A 234-nucleotide genomic window follows, 5' to 3' on the forward strand; every position below is an offset into this window, starting at 1 on the left:
AACTGTGATTAGGTCAAAGAATCACGCCGGACCAATTCCACTTTTTTGAGCGGGGATCCTGGAGTGTGACCAGGGTACCGGGTTCCACGGCGATTGAAACAATCCTTGATCTTTATCTCCTTAACTAGCCAGTTCAAACAATTATCAGAAAAAAGAAGCTAGGGTGAAATCGTGACAATTTTATTTATGAAGAACAGGGTGGGCATGTTATTTTTGGACACTTTTGTCCAGTCT

Source organism: Tigriopus californicus, chromosome 5, assembly GCF_007210705.1.
Source record: "Tigriopus californicus strain San Diego chromosome 5, Tcal_SD_v2.1, whole genome shotgun sequence".
Classification (NCBI taxonomy): Eukaryota; Metazoa; Arthropoda; class Copepoda; order Harpacticoida; family Harpacticidae; genus Tigriopus; species Tigriopus californicus.